This window comes from Triticum aestivum, chromosome 5B (genome assembly GCF_018294505.1).
Source record: "Triticum aestivum cultivar Chinese Spring chromosome 5B, IWGSC CS RefSeq v2.1, whole genome shotgun sequence".
Taxonomy (NCBI): domain Eukaryota; kingdom Viridiplantae; phylum Streptophyta; class Magnoliopsida; order Poales; family Poaceae; genus Triticum; species Triticum aestivum.
In genome coordinates, this window is record NC_057807.1 from 604025631 (window position 1) to 604032773 (window position 7143).

Sequence of the window (7143 nt, forward strand, 5' to 3'; positions counted from 1 at the left end):
GCTGCAATTTTTATCGTCTTCCCGTGATGATGGGTAAGAATTACAGTCCGATTGAAGCAGTCGATAAATCGCTTATTGGTGGTTAACCAGTCCATTCCTAGGATAACATCCAGCCCCTTATTTTCCAATACAATGAGGTTTGCCTGAAACTTTAGTCCCTCAAACTCAATAACCACACCTTGGCAGTAACTCTGAGTGATTTGCTTAATCCTGGGGGACTTGATGATCATGGATTTTTCCAAGGGAAGCATCGAAAAATCATGTTGCAAAGCAAATTTCTTTGAAATGAACGAGTGAGAAGCTCCAGAATCAAACAAAACCGTGGCAGGTATTGTGTTGATAGGGAACGTACCGAGTACGATATCCGGGGCATTCTGTGCTTCCTCCTTGGTCACATGGTTCAAGTGACCCTTCTTGTGATTGTTATTGGGGTTGAAGTTGTTTCGCTTGGGTGTTGAATTATTTCCACTGTTGTTCGGCTTGGGGGCCGAGTTTCTTGGCTTTGGGCACTGTTTGGCATAGTGTCCTCCCTCCCCACAAGCGTAGCAAGTAACACCTGGGCGATATGTAAAATCCTTGTCCCTTGCATGGAAATTTTTGTTTGGGCGTGGAACATTGGTCGTGGATTTGTTTGCTCCACTTTTCTAAAAATCAGTCTTGTTCCGGTTGTTGCGAGCATGAGTAGTCTTGTCCCTTTTGCGCTTGCGAAAATCCTCCAAGCTGCGGCGCTCATTTTCCAATGTAATGGCTTTGTCCACAAGTGTTTTGAAATCCGGAAAGGTGTGTACGACCAACTGGCATTTAAGTGCTGGTGCCAGACCGTCTAGAAATTTTTCCATCTTTTTATTTTCAGTCGTGTGCTCTTCATTGGCATAACGAGATAGTTGAGTAAACTGACTATTGTACTCAGTCACTGTCATGCTTCTCTGCTTGAGGTCATCAAACTCCCTTTTCTTGATCTTCATAATGCTTCTGGGTTGTGCGCCCCATGAAAACCTTCTTTAAATTCTTCCCAGGTGATGTTATTTTCATTGGGGTGCATGTGTAGGAAATTTTCCCACCATGATGCAGCTGCTCCAGTGAGGTAGTGAGGTGCGTAAAGTACCTTGTCATGGTTCGAACATTGTGCAATAATTAACTTCCTTTCAATGTCTCGAAGCCAATCATCGGCCTCAAGAGGTCTATCAGTGTGAGAGAACGTTGGGGGACGTGTCTTTTGTAGCTCAGACAATTTGGAATGCTGCTGATATGGTTCACGGTGATTTCCCATATTGATAACATGGTTCATCATTTCTTGATGTTGTTGCTGGCTTTGCTCATAAAGGCGGCATACTTGAGAAAATGCTGCTTCACTGCCTTGCTGACTTGACTGCCCCTGTGTGAAATTGTTGCTTGTCTGGGTACCATAATTTTCTTCCGGCGGACTTGGCATGGAACGAGTCTAGGGACGAGGCATTTTCCACTCTGGGGTATTTTGCAGAACTCATGAGAAAAACTGAGTGGCAAAAAGAAATAATTTTGCAAAGGCGGAATTTTTAAAGACTCCAAGAATTTTTTTCAAGAAAAATACTTGATTGCGCATGGAGAAGGACCGCTCAGTGCATATCTTACAAGCAAGCCGTAATTATATAGTACATCACTCAGGGTGTGCGTACACATTCCTAACATGTTATTTAGGCTAGTGCACTTCTCCGAGTTCCGACATGATGCGCACACAAACTACTTCTCACCAAACCTATATACGTATAAACATATCATACAAGCTGGTACATCACACGGCTGCTAGGCGCACTCAGTCGGAGATGGTAAAAACTTCCCTCGGCGTGCCGAGGGTAAGGCCCAGTGATGCTGGAGACTCGACCTCCTCCTCACTAATAGGCTCCAGGCGCGAAGTACTGAGTTGAGGAGCTGGTGCGGGCGCGGCAGGTGGTGCATCACTGACTGGGGTAGGAGCAATGACTTGGTCAAACTCCTCAGTGGTAGGCAGGCGGCGAGCGGAGGCTAAGATGGCAGGTGTATAGGATGGTGAGGATGAGACGGAAGTCAGTGGTGGTGCTGTATGGAGGAGCTCCCTCCTGTTGGCGGAACAGCCCTGCACGAAGTCCATACGAGCAGACACAAAGTCGTCCACGAGGTTATCAAAAGCTGCCTCAAGAGCTTTGAATACTCAACCAACATTTGAATAGCCTCATCTCTTTCTCCCCTAGGGCAAATGAATGCATAGTGACAAGTGTATGGCACGTGGCATGGGAAGTAGCGGTAGCGACGAGCCTTGGTCGAAGGAAGAGCATCCAGGAGACGAGCTATCGCCTCACGGGTAGCCATCTGCATGTCATGCCTCTTCGTAGGCATGGCCCTTCCCACAAATTGGAAGTGGCGTGACTCAAAACGTCCTCCCTTGAATTGCACCGCAGCCTGGTGCATAGACACACTGTCGCTGATCTTGTGCTGGTAGAGTGTGAACTCCGGACGAGCCAATGGCCCGATCGCGACCTTGACGATGGAGACGAGAAGCTTGATAAACCCCTCAGGTACATTGACGAACACCTATGACTCACAGTCGCTGCCAGCCATCTACAAAAGTAGACAAAAATTCCGAATAGTCAAATCATAAATTTATGATGACTAGTAGAAAATTGCTACATTTGCAAAATGATAACTAAAAGCACTTATTATGCTAATAACCGATTAGCGATCACACCTAGTGGCTTCCTACAGTCAGCCTTGCTCTGATACCAAGGTTGTCAGGACCGGTTTTCCAATAAAATATTTATTGAGAAATCGACCATTTTATTCGACCAGTATAGAAAAATCCTCCTTACTGGTAGACAAATCCTTGATACAGAAATCCAGAAGTATTAAATATTATACAAGGTTGAGCTGAGGCTGCTCAACAATTTATTACAAGCATGCCGATACTATACATAAAGGCGGATATGGCACAATGAGTATGGTGGCATAACTACTGACTCGTAATAAAAGTGGTGGTGGATACGTCACAGTGAAGTGGGTGACATGACTCCTAAATCTTATAGTTCATCAAGCGCCGGAGTGAGGCTCGATGATTTTATTAGGGTAGCGGAAGCGTATATGATACAAGTGACCAACTCCAGGATCGCACGGGACTGACTGGGATTCCTCTAGGCGTCGGACTCGCTATCGTACTCTTCATCCATAAGATCGCCTTCGTCAACATCTGGCCAAATCAACAAGCCACGTGAGTACTTTGAATGTACTCGCAAGATAGTTTGGACATAAGATATAACAAATGCAAACATGATGCACATGAGTAGACTAGTAATGCACACTCAGATAATAAATTTGCACTGCATGTTAAATAAAAAGGAAGTCAGGCGGTAGTCCTCCCGAAATCCCAATAAAATAACTGAAGACCGATCGGTTGTCCAAAGCGACGCCTCGAAAGGTAAAAATAAATTAACGTGCCGCAGTCGGGCGTCAGGGCGACACCACATAAAGGGCTTATATTGAAATGTAAATGACAGTGCGTGCCACAGTCGGACGTCTAAGCGACATCTCGAAAAGGGCTTATAATGAAAGTAAATAACATGGATGCCACAGTCGGATGTCTGAGCAACATCACATAAAGGGCTTATATCAAAAGTAAATAACGAGAATGCCACAGTCGGATGTCTGAGCGACATCACATAAAGGGTTTATATCAAAAGTAAATAACAAGAATGCCACAGTCGGACGTCTGAGCGACATCACATAAAGGGCTTATATCAAAAGTAAATAACAAGAGTGCCACAGTCGAACGTCTGAGCGACATCACATAAAGGGCTTATATTAAAAGTAAATAACAAGAATGCCACAGTCGGACGTCTGAGCGACATCACATAAAGGGCTTATATTTCACCATTCGAATTCAAGTAGCTCATGAATTTAAATCATCCCAAGGAAATACTTAGTACATAATAATAAACGGGTTAGTCCATCCACAGAAATAACATTCACCCGGGTTTACCACTCATGTTTATTCACCGGAGATTGTCACTGAGACTGACGCTGAGATGGACGTTGAGACTGACAGTGATACTGACATTGAAATGTTGATCACAGTCCTTGACTATGGACACGGTTACTCGAATGGTTTTGATTCTGCACAGTTTGTACTCTTTACCCACAGCCAACGGATTTCCGTAGTCACAAAGGACTAGTTCCGTTTACGGTATTTTAGAAGAAACACATCTAACCAGTACACACCCATTCCACATTCCGCTGCCAGGAATCACCCTATGCAACGTTCAAGAAAAACTCTAAGACGGGGAGGCCACAACCTCGAGTAGCATGGGATCAAATTTATATCGCGCGCTCTAAGGGGTGCCCCCCTCTCGGTCCCAACCGGAAACACCCATGCCCCTTGACCGGATGACGGGCTTTAATCCAGGGCCATGGAACCCTCATCACGGCCCCTATATTTGGTGTGCACAAGGAAAGAGGTTTGCAACTGACTAGACCGCATTCTTTGTAGAAGACATGTGGCAGCACGAAAAAGGGGACGGACGGGAACATGACTTGATCCACGTTAATACTGGAGTTAAACGGTTGTCATAAGACTGGCATGCTTCAACAATACCAGCTTGCAACCTACCATGCCACCACATGATCAGGTTATCTTACCATCATATAAACACATCAAATTTAGAAGCTCACTTGTAGCTTGCCTTGCATGCAATATAACATTCACTAATGCTTATATAAACATGCCATGAGAGAACTTCTCAAGTAAACATGCAAGACACTCATCATATCAAAGGTTCAAACATGCTTGCCTGGTTCGGAGTAGTCGGAGTCGAGCTCGGTGAAGTTCGCGGCTCCGTCACCTCCCTCGGTATCTATGTTATAAAAGAAATCGGATACTAACATAAATACCGTGCATGCATAAAAATTGTTCCAAATATTTTTCAAATAAATATGATAAAAAATAGATAGAAAAATAAAGATGACAGAAAAAGAATGAACTCAAAATCATCTTTTGTTTAAAAGTTATAAGGGTTTTAGTCCAGGGACTAATCTGTGATGAAACAGAAACTTTCCAGGGGCTAGTTAAAAAACCATAAAAACGTTTCGCTTAGAAAACGTACTTTGCCCGAAGGCCCTTTCAGAAAACGTTTCGAATAAAAGAGAAAAAGCTGACGAGGGGGTCCCACCCGTCAGGTTTAAAAATCAAAACAGAGTCCCGCCGGCGCCCGAGGCTTGCGGTGGTCGCCGACGTCGATCCATGGCGAGGCAGGGGGAGTGGAGGGTACCTACGGACTCACGGAGCTCTCCCGCGTCTGTGGGTGGTGGAGTTGGTCCTCGGCGAGCACCACGTCGACGGCGGCCTCTTCTCCGGCGAACGGCGATTCGGTCGAGGATGGATCTCATCGAGGAGGGCTGCAGACGCCAAATTGAAGCGCGGGTTAGAGGAGTGGGTGTACTAGGAGGCTACTGACGCAGTTTGGGAGGCGGGGGTGCTCTCACCAGAGAGGATCTTGTCGGAGCCCGAAGCGGATCGGGGCGGCCGGAGCCGGGAAAAAGGCTCTCCCGAGGCCTTCTGATGAGCTTGGCGGGGTTCTGAGGCGAGGAGGGGAAGTGCTGGGTCGAGAACGAGCTCGGGGCCTCCATTTATAGCCGGCCCAAGGTGGTTGCCGAGAACGGGATCACTCCGGCGAGGCAGAGGTTGGACGGGGGATTTAGGTCACTGGGCAGCTTCGTGTTGGTCCATTGGCACCATTCAACGTCTAAACCTGGTCGGATTTGGCCTGCTCCCGTGGTTTCGACGGAACGGAGCTCACGGGCTCGTCGGCGGCAGAGAGCGCGCTCTACGCCTCTCAGGCCACGGTGACTGTTCTGCAGCACGCACGGGGAAGAGGACGGCCACGCGGAGGCTCCTGGTGGTGTGGGCGATGCTGGACGGCGCCGTATGGCAGGGCGCGCCCCTGTTGGCCGCCACGGGCGGTTCTACCACCGCGGAAGACGCCGGCATTGGCGAGACACGTCGCCACCGACGCTTGCGCCTGTCCAAACGACCGTGCGGCGCACTGGATAAGAAGGGGGAGCAGTGAGCAAGGCGCCAACGCGTGCACTGGCGAGATTGACGCTGCTGTTTTGAAGAAAACGACATTGTCGACTGAACTGAACACTGAACTCTGAATCTTGACAGAAATAGTGCCGGCCACCTGTTCGTCGAAATGATTTAGGCACGTGGAAAAAATTTCTGGAGCTGAGACTTGGTGAAGTGATCTCTTGATGCATCTAGAGGCTGCCTGATTTATCTCAGATTTTTAGGAAAAGAAAAGGAATGAATTTCACCAAAAATGGCAAATCTGGTCCAAACTTGCAGCAAGCACATTTTGAAAAATTTGAACTGTGGACCAGCAGATCTTGATGGATATAGGTTGTGGGTACTAAGGAGTAACTAGGGTAATTTGCTTGGGCTCAGAAACTTAAGGGATCTGGTACTTCCTTTGTAAATCCCAAGAGTCCAGAATAAATTACAGAAAAATGTTTGAGGATAAAATAAATAGAAATAAAATCTAAAAGAGGTTGAAACTTGCTGGAATTGGATGTTTGACTTGACCCAAAGTAGGGGGTGGGTTTTGGAAGAAATATTCTACATAGGTCATGGCAAGAGAGAAATCTTTGAGTGGGAAAGAATAAATCCATAATTTATAGGAATTCTTTTTAATAGAAAGAATTGTAAAAACTTTCCAAGGTTATTTGTGTTGAGCCAACACAAGATGAAAAACCCTCAAGACCCAAAATCAAGGTTGAGAAGAACCCAGAAAAAAAATTTGTCATAAAAGAATTTTTTTGAGAAGGAGTCTTAAATTTTTTTTAAATAACCTCCTCCCAATTAATTAAAGAATTTGATAAAAACCAAATCAAAATTTTTGGAGTGTTACACCCGGCCGGCCCCCCGCACGCTCATCTCTCAATCGTCCCCCTCCGCCCGATGCCGGCAGTTGCGGTTAGGGTTTCTCCTCCGCCACCGCCGCCGCAGGTATTGCTCCTCTCCCCTCTTGCCTCCTCTCCGCTGCTCCTCCACCCTCTCGCCGCCCACTCTGTCGTTGCCCACGAGCTCTGGCCAGGCGCCTTTGGCCGACCGCCCTCGATCCCCTTGCCGGCCGCTGTCGTCGC